Here is a 14798-nt window from a genome sequence, read left to right as displayed (position 1 = left end):
AGTATCCCTGATACGCAGAACCAATTACGTATTTCATTCCAAAGACAGACAAATAAGCAGGTGATCGTCCTGTTTTTCCTCATCAATGTAGATGTGTTTTATTCGTGTCGGGTAACTTTTACTTTCTCGTATCGTAGTGAGTTTTGCGAGTGCCGATCTGAGCCCGGTGTGTGCCTGTTGCAGATGCGCTGCTGGGCGCGAAGGCGCGGAAGGGCGGCGGGCTGTCGGCGCCGGCCGTGGCGCAGCCCGGCCCCCTCCACGGCCAGCTGCCGCCGCAGCCGCCGGCCCCAGCGCCGCCCCACCAGCAGCAGCCGGCACCCCCGCAGCAGGGGCCGCCGCTGCCGCTGCCCGCGCCGGCGCACGCGCAGGCGCCGCCCGGCCGCGCCGACCTGGCCGACCTCATCCACCTGCCGGGGCCGCTCACCGAGGACGCCGTGCTCAAGTGCCTGCACGCGCGCTTCTGCAACGCGCACTACTTCGTGAGTACCACTAAACCCACAATTCTTGTAACACTCCCAACTCAACCGATTCGCCACGAAGGAGTTACGAAAATCGGTCACGAATCTATATTCGTACAATATCGACAAAATGCAAAACTGTTAACTTCGGCGGCCGATGGATGAACATGTGACGCTGCAGCGCAATTTCGCTGCGCATCCGGCAAGGGCAGTAAACAAGAGACGTGTCGATACCGGTGCATCAATTTTTTGCGAATTTGCGGAGAGCAACTATGCCTCGCAGTCTGGCGAGTGGACAACATTTGCAGATGCCCGCGTTTGACAAAGGACATGTTTTTGGGAGCAAAGAAGCCGGTTGGAGTAATTGGCGAATCGCTTGACATTTGTATAGGATCTAAGCCACTATTCGACGTTGTTGGCAGGAATGGGTGGATCGGCCACACCGTAAAGAAGGAAGTGGTTGACCTAACGAGACGACAGAAGGTGAAGACCGAGCACTCTTCACAGAGGTACTCAGAGCCCCGGATTCGTCATTAACGTCGATCCGACGTGCAACTGGTCCTACAGTAACCGTAAGGCCAGTAGCAGGCGGCTCACAGCCTATAGCGCCACCTGTGCCGTCTACCATCGACCTCTGTACACCAACAAGCCAGTTTGGACACATTCGGCCTGCAGTATCATTGGCTGGACTAAATCTGTCTTCAGTGAGGATACGCGCTTCGATGGCCACGAAGACGCGTCTGGAGACGCCCCCGCCCCAGACAGCAGTCCGATACCGACCCGAACGTCGGCCGCCATACGGCCCAACAATCATGTCGCAGCAAGACCCCTTTGGTTGTCATCTGCCACACCCCTTTGGTCGTCATCTGCCACACTCTTGCAGCACAGCGGTACGTCCACGATATTCTACGTCCCGTTTTGTTGCCCTTCATGGCGATCCACCTAGGGCTTACATTTCGGCAAGATATGTAGAGCCCGCCCGCACACAGCGGAAGTTTCTGTTGCTTCTCTTCGTGCTTGTTAAACCTTCCTCGCCCAGTAAGGTCGCCGGATCTCTCCCCAATTGAAAACGTTTGGAGCATTGCGGGCAGGGACGTCCAACCAGGTCTAGATTTTGTCCATCAGACGCGCAAATTTAACTGAATTTGCCACGATTTCCCTAAGGAGGACACCGAACAACTCTAACAATAGCGAGTCTCGTAACTGGTTGCATAAGGGCCAGAGGTGGACTAACACGTTACAGAGTTCCTCAATTCGTGAAGCTTTTGCTCTTAAAAAAATCTTCCAGTTTTTCTGAAATTATAATCATGTGTTTGTACACGTTCGTCAGATCGACCGCTTCCCGCCCCATTCGACTAATTCCATCGTGGTGCGACTTTCTTTTTGTCTTAGAGTGTATTTGACGTTAAACATTTAAGGTAGAAAAAGTTTAGTAAATGTTTGAAATTATGTTTAAAGTTTGTCGGAAGCCGTTAGTGTTCTAATGATGAAACACTGGATGAATACAGTCTGCGCAATTTACACTCCATTTTAAGGAAAGCTACTTTTTCACGCACCTCAACATTTATGTCGTTATATCTCCTGAACTGTGTATCTTACAGTGATATAATTTTGCAGTACCGTAAACACGAGCTACTTTGGACCACTTTTGAACAATTTCACGATTTACCCTTCAGATAAATCATTTTTTACTTAAGTTCTGGTAACCTTTTTTTGCAACTATAACATCTTATATTTTAGATGCTGCACACTTTTTTACCTAATTTTTTTCTATTTTTAAATTTTTTAAATTTTGGGCCAATGTTACCCTAAGGATAGGGTAACTTTGGCCCAAGATAGTTTTTCAATAGAAAAAGCGTGGTATAAAGACAAGTGACAAAGAAAAACAAACGTTACTTAATGATGATAGCAATATTTTACAACAAGTTAAAATTACACAGGTAAGTCAAAGTGTAAAAAAAAGTTGTAAAAAAGTTAGTTCTTTCAAAAGAGGAATTTTTATCTTTGAATGAAATCAATCTTAAAAAGGCCTCTTTTTACGAGTTTTGGTGACTGAGTAACTTTTACAATGTCACACCACTGGTAAAATAACGTATCCTTTTCTTGGGCCCACTTCCAAAATTTCCTTAGTCGGCGCCATACTGTCCACTGTCGCTCCCTCCTCCGCTACAGAGAGCACCAACCCTGGGAATCGGAGTCCGTTCCAATGAACAACAACAAATTCGTCCTCTTCTACAAGTTCCTTCATGTCTTCATTGCTTCCCTTTGGGCCTTCAACATTTGCAGTTGGGAAGGTTGTACTGGGTCTTGAATCGTCTAAGTTAATTGGTTTATCTGGTTCATTGACACTGAAAGAGTCTTCATCGCTGCTGGAAAAAACCAGGTCGCTGTGACATGAGGACACTAAGCTGAAATTGTCATCACCGTCATCTGTTGATGAAAGGCTTGCCGCTCTTTTACCCCTTCTTTTCTTTTTGTTTCCATCTAATTTTTTTGCTTTGTTTTTTCTAGTTTCTTCTTTTCCTTTTCAATTTTTTCTGGTCTATCAAAGCTTCCTTTCCTTTCTTTTTCTCGTCTATTTCATTCTGCTGTTTTTGTTGGTACTAAAGGATTTCAGTTGAAGATATACTTTTTCTTGCAGGGACTTCCAATTTTCAACGTTTTGTTGTTCGCGGCTGAACAATTCTTGTCTTTTTTTCCTTAAGGTGTTCAATTAATGTTTGTTCTATTAAATCAAGGTTAACAGAACCATTGTATGATGGCAATCGCTTGGCAATATCTTCTTTGCTGATCGGGTGGATTCCAGCCTTTTTAAATTCAGCCAAAAGATTATCCCGTACATTCGACTCTATGCTAAGGCCTTTTTTAACAATCTTGGGAACTTTGATAGTGTGGATGCAGCTTCGCCACTGTCTGATTGCTTCCACTCTTTAAGAACTTGTCTCCATTTCATTCTGAGAGGCCTAAAGTAAGCTAAATCAAGTGGTTGTGTTAAATGCGAAGAGTTCGGAGGCAGACAGACAAATTGGATGTTGTTCTCTTCACAAAGTTGAAGAACATTCACACTTATATGTGAACTGAGATTGTCACCGATGATTACTTTTCTGCCTGTTTTTTTAGAACAGGAAGTAGATGAGTCGAAAACCAATCCTCAAAAGTTGCACCATCAATCCATCCTTGTTTTGTCCTGTTATATCGTGCCCCTTCAGGGCCGTTTTCAGTCCACGTACTCCATAAATGCTCTCCTTTATATATAACATTAGGAGGCGACGAGTCACCATCGGCATTACCACAGAACATCACACTTACGTTACATTTGGTAGAATTCATTATCCGTTCTGGGTACTTGCAGCCTCTCCTACAAATCAAATTTTTCTTTCCAGGGTCATCTGACATACACGTTTCGTCATAATTATAATTTTTGTCTGGCGGTAAATCATTGACCGCCTCTTTCAGATTCTCAGTGTACTCTGTTATTATTTTTTTCATCGATCTGAGCTCGATTTCGTTTGATGTTAGACGAAAACTTGACTGTCAACTGAGGGTGTCTCTTTAAGAATGACTTAACCCAGTCACGCCCCAGAACATTGTTAAAAAAGCATTGTACAGTCTTTCCTTGTCTAGTTAGGTAGGATTTTACGATATATCTCAAATCAAGTTCACCTAGGGGAAAACCATATTCACACATTTTGTCGATATGACTAGCAAAAGCTAATTCTTCTTCTTGCGAAAATACTTTAGGGAGGCTGGGGAATGTGAAAATACATTCTTCAACTTGTTTTTAGTAGTGCTTCAGGGTATTCGGAAATGCTCAACAGCCTGCCTTTCTGTCATTTCACCAGAACTGATGGTTTCTAAACACGTTTGAAGACGTTCGTTGCTGTAGTCAACATATTTTCGGCTCCCAGGAAGACGTGTGTAGTTGTAAGGCATCTTCAACAAGCTGTACCCAAGCTGTTAGGTTTAAGTAGTTCTAAGTCTAGGGGACTGATGACCTCAGAAGTTAAGTCCCATAGTGCTCAGAGCCATTTGAACCATATTTAAATATTAGTAAAGAAGTAATAAATTAAAACGTCACACCTAATGCAACCGTTTTACGGCTTAAACAGCGGAAATGTAGTAAGCGGTAAACTTTTTTTTCCTTTAATCATTTTGTGGAGGGTGTCAGCGAGAAAAATTTCTAAAGGGTGTGAAGTTGTTCCTTGGAAGTCACTAAGTGCTCTCATTCACAAATTGTGATGGAATAAATTCTGGGCACTCGCGAGCCGTCTGTTACGTTGCTTCGAGAGCCGTACACACAGTTCCTAAGCGTAATATTTGCCCTATTGTGTTAAACTTTTAACACATGATTATACCACTTAATGTAGAGATTATAGCAGTATTTTAAATTTTTAAATTCTGGCAATTATAACACGAAATACTGAAGATCAGAATTTTTGTTTCTCCTTCAAATGGTTCAAATGGCTCTAAGCACTATGGGACTTAACATCTGAGGTCATCAGTCCACTATATTTAGAACTACTTAAACCTAACTAACCTAAGGACATCACACAATCCATGCCAGAGGCAGGATTCGAACCTGCGACCGTAGCAGCAGCTCGGTTCCGGACTGAAGCGCCTAGAACCTCTCGGCCACACCGGCCGGCTTTGTTTCTCCTGGAAGCCGTTCGATAACGGTAACAGGTACCTGGTTCCTAGGCAGTTTGATTAGTAACGTAGATCGCCTCTTCTCACAAGGGAACCTCCCCATCGCACCCCCCTCAGATTTAGTTATAAGTTGGCACAGTGGATAGGCCTTGATAAACTGAACACAGATCAGTTGAGAAAACAGGAAGAAGTTGTGTGGAACTGTGAAAAAATAAGCAAAATATACAAACTGAGTAGTCCATGGGCAACATAAGCAACATAATGGACAATGCGAGATTAGGAGCGCCGTGGTCCCGTGGTAGCGTGAGCAGCTGCGGAACGAGAGGTCCTTGGTTCAAGTCTTTCCTCTACTGAAAATTTTACTTTATTTTTGCATAGTTATTATCTGTCCGTTCGTTCATTGACATCTCTGTTCACTGTAATAAGTTTAGTGTCTGTGTTTTGCGACCGCATTGCAAAACCGTGCGATTAGTAGACGAAAGGACGTGCCTCTCCAATGGGAACAGAAAACATTTGATCGCAAGGTCATAGGTCAACTGATTCCTCCACAGGAAAACACATCTGATATATTCTATACGACACTGGTGACGGCATGTGCGTCACATGACAGGAATATGTTGTCGACCCACCTAACTTGTACACTTGGCGAATGGGTAAAAATATTCTTCTACCTTGCCCGATTTAGGTTTTCTTGTGGATGTGATAATCACTCCCAAAAAAGTGATGAAAACATGAGAGTTTGCCACATAAACTGAAAATAAAAAATTAAATTTTTCACTCGATGGAAGATTTGAACCAAGGACCTTTCGTTCCGCAGCTGCTCACGTTACCACGAGACCACGGCGCTCCGGCTTTCACATTATCCTTAATGTTGCATATCTTCCCTTGAACTACTCAGTTTCTATATTTTGCTTATTTTTTCACAGTTCCACACAACTTCTTCCTGTTTTCTCAATTGATCTGTGTTCAGTTTTTCAAGGCCTATCCTCTGTGCCAACTTATAACTAAATCTGAGGGGGGTGCGATGGGAAGGTTCCCATGTCAGGTGGGTGGCCAAATCATTCGCTCCAATTGTACAGAAAGTTCTTCAAACCAACCACGAACATCTGTGGTCGGGTGGCGTGGCGCATTGTCGTCCATAAGAATTCGATCGTTGTTCAAGAACACGAAGACTAAGAATGGCTGCAAATGGTCTCCAGGTATCTGAACTTAACCATTTACAGGCACTGACCGCTTCAGTTGTACCAGAGGACCCACTCCATTCCATATTAACAGAGTCCACACCATTATGTAACCACCACCAGTTTGCACAGTGCCTTGTTGACAACTTGGGTCCGTGGCTTCGTGGGGTCTGCGCCATCTCGAACCTTATCATCAGCTCTTACCAAGTGAAATCTGGACTCGTCTAACCAGACCACGGTTTCCAGTCCTCTAGTGTCCAACAGATACGGTAACGAGCACAGGAGAGGCGCTGCAGGTGATGCCGCGCAGTTTGCAAAGGCACTCGCGTCGGGCGTCTGCTGCCACTGCCCGCTAACGCCGAGTTTCGCCACACTGTCCTAACGGAGATGTTCGTCGTTAGTCCCACATTGACTTCTGCCGTTATTTTACGCTTGTCTGGTAGCACTGACAACTTTACGCAAACGTCTTTGCTCTAGGTCGTTAAGTGAAGGACGTCGGCCAGTGCTTTGTCCGTGGTGGGAGGTGATGCCTGAAATTTGGTATTCTCGGCACACTCGTGACACTGTGGATCACGAAATACTGATTTCCCTAACGATATTCGAAATGGAATGTCCCATACCTCTAGCTCCAACCACCATTCCGCGTTCAAAATCTGTTAGTAACCGTCGTGCGGCCATAATCATTTCGGACATCGTTCACATGAACCACGTGGCTACAAATGACGACTCTGCCACTGCACTGGCCTTTCGTACCTTCTTTATGCGATACTACCGCCAATGGCGTATGTACATATCGTTAACATGACTCTTGTCACTTCCGTGTATACATTGTCCAGTCACATTAATGTGACAACCTGGCAAAAGCCTGAATATCCATCTTTTCCAGCGTGGAACGCAGCGAGACATGCAGGAAGAGAGTCAGTGAGGTTTTGAAAGCTACCGACGTGGGTGTGGAGCCATGTGGACTTCAGTGTTGTGTATAGCTGCGCTAGGTTTCTCGGTTCGAGATGGTCCGACAGATTCTCGATTGGATTGAAATCTGGGGAGTTTTGTGGCTAAGGGAATACGGTAAACCCATCCTGGTGCGGTTCGAGCGACGTCCGTACATTGCGAGCTGTGTAACACGTCGTATTGTCCTGCTGGTAGGTGCCATCGTGCCGAGGAAATGTAGGTGTGGATATGGTCCCCAAGGATAGACGTATACATGTGGAGATCTACTGTGCCTCCCAGAATGAAGAGATCATCCAGGGAATATCACGAAATCATTCCTCAAACCTAAGGCTCCTAACCCTGGCCTGGACCATTTGATTTCAGACGTTTCACGCCGTACACGTCAACGGACTGAAAAGGCACATGTCGCCAAAAACGTCCAGTTTCGGCACTGGCGTGCAATTTCCGGCCGTATCTAAGCCATTCATTTTTGGAACACAACCTACGATCAGCTTAGAGACAGATGTGATGACACTTTCTGCGGGACCTGACCATCATGCTCAAGCATGTACAGTGCAAGCTGTTACTGATTTGTTTGACTGATGGGGCTGCTGCATTGGTCCGCAACCCCACGACGACTACCGCAGTCCACTTCACCCCTCTGCCGACCCACACTGAGAACCACTCTTTCAGGGTTGTTGTGCAGTATGGCCCCCGCTGCAACCCCCCCCCCCCCCCTCCCCGCCCCGGGAACGTCTCTCATCACACGAGTGTAACCCCTTTGTTTTGCGTGGTAGAGTAATCGTGGTGTACACGTACGTGGAGAACTTGTTTGCGCGCAGCAGTCGCCAACATAGTGTAGCTGAGGCGGAATAAGGGGAACCAGCCCGCATTCTCCGAAGAAGATGGAAAACCGCCTAAAAACCATCCACAGACTGGTCGGCTCACCGGACCTCGCCACAAGTCCGCCGGGCGGATTCGTGCAGGGGACCAGGTGCTCCTTCCCAATCCGGAAAGCCGTTCGTAAGACCTCACGGCTAACCGGTCGGGCTAAGCCCTCGTAAGTTCAACTCGATTTCTAAACTTAAGGAAACACTGGACGGCAATCGCTTCAGAACTGCTAAAATTTCGTCGGGCAATAGACCGCGCCGCTCGAACTGTCAACACAACTGGCACTGCTAACAGTATCCTACAGTATCCTACGTCTTCCACATCGCTGGCAACGGATTATACACAATGCTGGTGACTACTTTGAATGTCAGTAAAACTTTGAAACACGTATCTATTTTGTACGAGTTATAAATAAATAGTTGCCACTATTAAAGTTCCAACCTTCGTATATTTACTGCGGTTGCCCTGAAACGTCAATCATTTCGATATGCAAGCATGTGTTACACTACATTCCAATTTCACGTCTGTTGCATGCTTCCCATAATACTGTCGCAATTTTAATGCCTAGCAGTGTAATTCTTAATTGTCGACAAAGAAAACATTTTATCGATGCATCCTGATCCACTGTATACAAGGTGAATCAGAACTTCTGAGGCTGTCCAGGTATATTTCCTGAGTATTTTGGTCCCTTGTGGCTAGCTACAGAATGCTAATATAATTGTATCGGCTACTGTGGGAGTCCGCACCGACAAATAAGGAAGGAGAGAAGTTGCGATGGTCAGTGGCAGGCATTCAAAATGATATGTACGTAATACTTGCAGATTAACAGAATACTTTATTCCTAAAAACAAAATAAACATAACTAAACTTGCTTCCTGTGCCTTCTACATGCAAGTACTTTTCACTATTACTACTCGCAGAACGCAGGCTAAGTATCAGCTTCCTATTACTCAATACTGATGCCCTCAAAGTCTGCGATCGAACGGGGCCGACCAGTGATGGGCGGATGGTTAAATCAGCGTTGAGATGGGGTGCTGAACTGTATTCCTGGAGGCGTGGCACTCTCCGCTCCTTGCTTTGGTGCATGGGTCTGCGCCTTCTTGATACCATTTCGTGGCGCTGCGCTGGTTGATGCGCAGTCGATGCTTTAGGACTGCACATTCCTCCCCCTCCCCCTCAAAACGCCCCACCGTTGTCATGTAGGGAGCCATCTCACGACAAGGAGGAAGCTGGTTGGCGTGAGGAGCCAGGAGCCGCTACTGGGACCGACGCTGAGCCCCTGGCTGCGCCCCGACATCTGTCCTGTGTTTCCATGGGAACGTCAGGTGTTCCCCCTCTCCCTGAGCCGGTCCAATCAAAAACTGACAGAGCGGTGAAGAAGACGGCGGCGGCGCCGGAACGAGCGCTGGGAAGTTGAGCTGCTGCCGCAGCGTAGACGATGGGTCCAAATTTATCGGTTCCGCATATGGTGCTCAAAAGGAACCCGGGGGCGCCCGCCCCAGCTGCAAGACCCCGGTTGAATGCGAATCTGGACGCAGAAAATCTGCGGAAGAATCTCGAAGTCGACAAGCACGAATCTGGTTCTGATGGTGGCGCAGCAATCGAGCGAGACCTTAAATTAAATACAGGCAAGCGCCCAAATTACGAAGAATCGTTCCTCCTACCCGGCGCCTGGAGCGACCAAAAGCTCTGAGAAGAATAGAAGCATTAGGTCCAACGCGGAGTGCGGCAGGAACTGGAGCAGCTTACGGTGGGCCTCCGATGTACAAGCACCGCAAGGCTGGGAGCGGTACGTAATGAGGAGCAGCAGCAGACTTTTCTCCGAATTTGCTTGTATATGTTTTTAGTAGTGTGAATGATGCGTGAATGTGATCTAAAGTAAATATGTAGATCACTGTTATACTCACAAATGCTGTACGAATTAGCCTGAGAAATTTTTAAGGCAGCGTGAATGCAGACGACGGGGAATTTTGTATCATAATATGTTAAGTATGTTTATGGTAAAAAGAAAGCTAATTTGAGTGCAAATGAAAATAGTTAATGACGTAAAGTATAAATAATATATTAGAATGTTAAAATATTTATTTCGGGAAAAAGTTGTGTTATTTGTTGATTGGTCAGTCATGAAAAGCGCGGACTAACGCGAGAGAATAAAATTTTTATACTGGCCTTAAAGAAAACTGACAAGTCAGAACGGAGTATTCTTCGCAATAGTGTGGCGAGCGTTTTCATTTAAGAACAATTCCTGTTTAGTGGCTGTTCAGATTTCGGGAAATACGTTACCATGAACTTGCTAACGTGAACGAAAGGGTTTGTGCATGGCTGTGTAAGGATTAGCACAGGCTTGGCAGTGAACTTGTAATTCTAAACTTCAGAATATACTGAAGTTTTGAAATTACAGTGAAATGAATATCCCTAGCTGCATACAGGCGTTGATATAAGTCAACGGGGACAGTTGAAAATGTGTGCCCCGACCTGGACTCGAACCCAGGATCTCCTGCTTACATGGCAGACGTTCTATCCATCTCTTTTTTTTTTTTTTTTTTTTTTACTTAAATGTCATACATCTATACAAATACATAAATAAGAGTTACATACAACTTAAATGAAAGTGAAAATAAAAAAAATAAAAATCCGTATTCTAAGCGGATGGTTTTATCTTTCTTTTTTTTTTCTTTTTTTTTTTTTTTGAGAGCAGGAAGGCAGGGTAAACAAACAATCTTTATTCGTACAATTGTACTATCTTAGGGAGAAGAAAAGGATCGAGACAGCAAAAACAAAGCAAAAACAATTTGGAAACCAGAAAATCAACGTAAAGGCCGCCCTTTTTTGTTTGTGTAACATGAAGAAAGTAAATGACAATCCTAGTCACGGGCGGGAGTGAAAATGAAGTTATCATCTGCATCACAATCCCTGCAGCACGCGGTGTCGCATCATAAATCTGGCAGACAGCCATATAATCTTGACCATTTCAGCCTTTGTGGGCGGCATATATTCATGTATTTCTCCTGCGTCGACCATGTAGGGGCTCGTTGTCTTCTCAGTGTGCTGTATGCCAATATAACTGAACCGCGCAGTATTGTTTCTAGTCGTTCTGCTGCAGGAGTCTTCTCAGTTCTGGGACACCCCAGCTGTCGGGCGGATTGTGAAAAACACTTCCTAAAAAGTTGGAAAAGTAAGTCCTGTATTTCGTATGACTCCGTATGAGCTCGTGTTGTTCTTGTAAATACATCCAATAATCCATCACGGACTTAATATCGTACGAATACAAATATTTCGTCGCATGTCCAGCGATCCAATTGACCGCATACGTCTTTTGTTTGGGAAAAAAGGTCTTGTCCGGTAGAAAAAGTACATCCGATGTGATTTCTGTGTAGTTAGTGCGCCGAAGGAAGGCCAATATTCGACGCGTCAGCATCCAGACGTCCCTCGCTGCGCCACACACTAAACCATGTTCTTCCGTTGCTAACAGGCCACAGTTTGTGCAAAGAGGAGAATCGACCATATGAATTGTATGTAATCGACTCCTGGTCACAAGTTTGCGGTTTATAAGAATGTACCACATCGATCTCGCTGCTGTTGACAGTAATGGAGTATGCACTGCACACCAAATGTGGTTCCACGTTCTCGACGGGTATTTGAATTCCATTACGTTGCGGGCATGGTGATCCATCAAGCACCTATAGATCTCCCGAGTCGTGGGTAGTCTCGTCGAAGGTACTTTCAGACGAACATAACTGTAATCAACCAGAAATGAGGCAATGTGTGCAAGAGAAGGCGAAATATTGCCCACCGCAATAGGGGGTTCGTACGAAGGCGGAACAAGTACTTCTATCAGAGCTGACGTAATGGTGTGCTTTCGTTGTTGCCAATTTCGTATCATCGCTCGCATGTAAAGCGCCAGAGCTTTGTTCCGCACGTTTGTGAGGTTGAGGCCACCGTTCCGGAAGTGCAGCGTTAACGTGTCATATGTGATCTTAAACAACATCCCAGTACTAACATAGTAACCAAAGGCAGCCATGAGGCGGTCTGCAATACCCTTCGGTATTGGTAGGATCTGCGCTAAATGGGGCAGACGTGACGCTATGTGAACGTTAGTGTATGCCACACGCTGGATCATGTCAAAGGCTCTCAGTGAGTTGTTCCGTATCGCCAGACGAACATTTTGCAGAAGCCGCCGAGAACTCGCCGCCGCTGACCGCCGTAGTGAGTGGGTAAATGTGATCCCCAGTCATCTCAGCGATTCCACCGTCTGAAACGGTCCCGGTATGTCTTCCAGACCCCGTCCAATGTGCATAATTTTGGATTTCGTCATGTTAATGACACTGCCTGCTGCCGTCCCGTAAGAGTCTAGATATTCAACAGCCTGATGCACTTCATGACCTGATCTGACAAGAAGGATCAGGTCGTCCGCATATGCGCGACAAACGAAAGAGTTCTCATTAAGCGCTATCCCAGTAAGTGAGCGCCTCATAACACACATCAGCGGCTCAAGCGCTATCGCAAACAGCATCATGGAGAGTGGGCACCCTTGTCGGACGGAGCTGTTAATAGGAACCGTGCCCGCTTCCCGACCGTTTACAATCACCTTCGATGGAGCCCCTCGTATTAGCCTCATAATGATGGAGATGAAAACAGGTGGAATCTCCATTCGGCTCATGACTGACGCCAAGAAGTCATGGTTTATCCTGTCGAACGCACGGTCGAAGTCCACAGATATCATCGCTGCTCGCATTTTACAAGTTTCCGCAAGGGCGATAACGTCACGGTATTCACTTAACGCCGAGGAGATGTTGCTTCGCACCCCTAGGCAAGCCTGATCAGGGGATATTGTCCTGGATATCGCCAGCTTGAGACGAGACGCTAGCAGCCGTGCAAAAATTTTATAATCGGTGTTTAGCATAGTGAGAGGCCGATATTGAGTAACACTACGACTCCTCTCCATCTTCGGGATGGGAAGAAGAAAGCCCGTCACAAAATCCGACGGTAGGCGCATGTTCGGACTCATCGCCTCATTGTACATCGACACCAACTGTGGCATCATCATGTCCACGAATTCTCGATAAAACTCTAGCGTAATCCCATCTGGCCCCGGTGATTTATGGGCCGCTCCTTTTGTGAGTGCCACCTTTATATCGTCTTCTGTGAGTGGCTCCATAAGCGCTGCCTTATCCGTCTCTGTCAGTGTCGTTTGCAAATGTTGCAGTATCTCGTCCCCTACCTGACGGTCCGTCGGTGTACCGGCATAAAGATGGCGGAAATGCTCTAAAAATTCATTTGCAATGTCCTGTTGTGTTGTCCGTTGACGGCCATCTAAACCGTGGAGCACTGTTACCAATGCCCGGCGGTAACGCTTGTGTTCCCGCGACACATGGTGCATCGAGGTACGTTCCCCAGTGATGGTGTCAAGACATCTTGCCCGTATTGGGATGCCACCCAGTCGTCGTCGCGTGATCGATAGGATTTGTGCCTTGACACGATGAACTTCCGCATGATGTTCTGCAGACGGCACCTGGAAGGACAGCTCACGAAGCATGGTGTAATAATAATCAAGAGTGTCTCTCTGCCATCTCGCCTTATCCCGACCATACTGTATTAGAGCTCTTCTTATTGCCGGCTTAGTGCACTCGAGCCACCATTGAAGCACGGAGGTATACGTTGGTAGACGGCGTTGACATGTGGTCCATACCTCCTCGACTCTCTGACGACATTCGGGGTCCGCCAAAAGGGACGAATTGAGCTTCCATGTCCCGCGGCTTCTCCACACACTTTGCCTAGGGAGTGACATGGTACAAATGTAAGCCAGATGATCAGTAAATGCCGTAGGCCATCGTTCCGCGTCGACCACCTTATCCTGTAGGCCAACCGAAACATATATTCGATCGAGTCTGCTCGCCGAGTGACTGGTAAAAAAAGTATATCCCTCACGGTTCCTATGAATCATGTCCCAGGTGTCGCTTAACTCCAGATCCCGGCATAGCACATGCAATTCACGTCAAGTATTGTAATGTGGTGTCCGGTCTTTTTGGGCTAAAACACAATTGAAGTCACCACCTATAATGAAATGATCGAATCTGCCGGTAAATAAGGGCACAATCTCTTCCGAATAATATCTCGCACGCGCCCGTCTGTTGTCTGTGCCGGAAGGGGCATAAACATTGAGAATGCGAATTCCATTAACAGTTATCGCCAGTCCTCGTGCCGAAGGTAGATAAGCCAGGTCTCGGACCGGAATCCCGTCCCGGACCAATATCGCCGTTCCACTGTCGTTGTTCGAGTGCGGCGAGGTGTAGGAGATGTATCCATGTACGTCCTGGAACTCAGGAATGTAAATTTCCTGCACCATCAGTATATCCACATCCGACGCGTATATCATGTCCCTAAACAACTGCTGTTTCACGGGCGATCTAATGGTATTTACATTCACTGTCCCTATTCTGTATGCCTGGGGTCGAGTAGCTGTCATCTCCACATGATGTGAAAATGACAAAGTTTCACCGTGTCGATAGTCCCGTTGCACATCCGCCGAGGGTCGCCCGAGGAACGTGTCCCTGCGGCATTAGGTTTCTTGAGATGCGGACGGATGCAAGGCCCCATCAATAGAATGGTCCGCATCGGTGATGTCGTCGTCCTGCTCATACCAGCTGATACTATTGGTGTGCTCCAAATTTTCCTGTGCGGCATTGTTGTG

At 46.4% G+C, this 14798-nt stretch overlaps 1 protein-coding gene across 1 annotated transcript in view; it reads left to right on the top strand.

Annotated features, from left to right (window-relative positions):
* The first annotated feature begins 361 nt into the window (after positions 1-361).
* LOC126474146 (myosin-I heavy chain) overlaps positions 362-14798 on the top strand; it is a 180300-nt gene continuing 165863 nt past the window's right edge. Inside the window, exon 1 of the mRNA XM_050101600.1 lies at positions 362-479. The gene's annotated coding sequence lies outside the window, so the exon portion shown is untranslated. The remainder of the gene's footprint in view (positions 480-14798) is intronic.

This window comes from Schistocerca serialis, chromosome 4 (assembly GCF_023864345.2).
Source record: "Schistocerca serialis cubense isolate TAMUIC-IGC-003099 chromosome 4, iqSchSeri2.2, whole genome shotgun sequence".
NCBI classification, from domain to species: domain Eukaryota; kingdom Metazoa; phylum Arthropoda; class Insecta; order Orthoptera; family Acrididae; genus Schistocerca; species Schistocerca serialis.
The sequence above is the reverse complement of the archived record's forward strand: the minus strand, read 5'-3'. Positions and strand labels throughout refer to the sequence as shown.